General features: G+C 42.7%; 1 non-coding gene across 1 annotated transcript; it reads right to left on the minus strand.

Moving 5' to 3' along the window:
• Positions 1–442: 442 nt before the first annotated feature.
• LOC145587142 (small nucleolar RNA R71) lies at positions 443–548 on the minus strand. Its single transcript, XR_014101169.1, has one exon. It is a non-coding gene; the product is annotated as a small nucleolar RNA R71 (small nucleolar RNA).
• Positions 549–843: the final 295 nt, after the last annotated feature.

Consider the following 843-nt stretch of genomic DNA (forward strand, 5'->3'; position numbering starts at 1 on the left):
TCTTTGAGCCCTAGCACTTCAAGTGAAGAAGAACCACAACAAGAGGAACAAGCAAGAATGGGAGAAAATCCAAGGGTGGCGTTGAAAGAATTGGGGATTCCCGGTGCATATATATTTGAGAGTGGAATTGCTCCACCTACAACACCGGTGAATGACTTTGAAATAAGATCGGCAATGATCACTTTGATAGAGAGGCGAAAATCTAGTGGGGCCAAACATGAAAGCCCACTAAATCATCTCAAGGAGTTCGAAAAATATTGCATTACTATCAAGGTGAATGGAATTTCCCAAGAATTCATCCGCCTCAAGCTTTTTCCCTTTTCCCTCATAGGGCGTGCCTTGGAATGGCTAGACAAGGAGGTCAAGCCAAATTCTCTAAGGACATGGGACGAAGTGACCAAGGAATTTCTATCCCGTTTCTATCCACAAAAGAAAACGGCGGAGGCTAGAGATTTGATTCAAGGTTTCAAGCAAAAGCCTAGTGAGAGTCTCTATGAAGCATGGGAGAGATACAAAGAGTATCAAAGAGAATGTCCTCACCACGGAATTCCTACTTACCAAATTATTCAAATTTCCTATGGAAGCCTTAGTCCTCAAGGAAAATCATGTTTAGATGGAGGAGCCGGAGGTCCTATCATGAACAAAACGGAAGAGGAAGTGGTGGACATAATTGAAGACGTAGTGAGGTATTATAGAGATTGGCAAGATGGAGAAAGAGAGTCAACTAGCAAGAGTAGCTCTTCGGTGTATTCGGTTGATCATTCAAATGCAATCAACAATCTATCCTCACAAATGACAAACTTGGGGAAGGAGATGTCCGCTATCAAGGCGAAGTTGGAAAGT

The sequence above is a fragment of the Chenopodium album genome, chromosome 16 (assembly GCF_948465745.1).
Source record: "Chenopodium album chromosome 16, dcCheAlbu1.1, whole genome shotgun sequence".
NCBI classification, from domain to species: Eukaryota; Viridiplantae; Streptophyta; class Magnoliopsida; order Caryophyllales; family Amaranthaceae; genus Chenopodium; species Chenopodium album.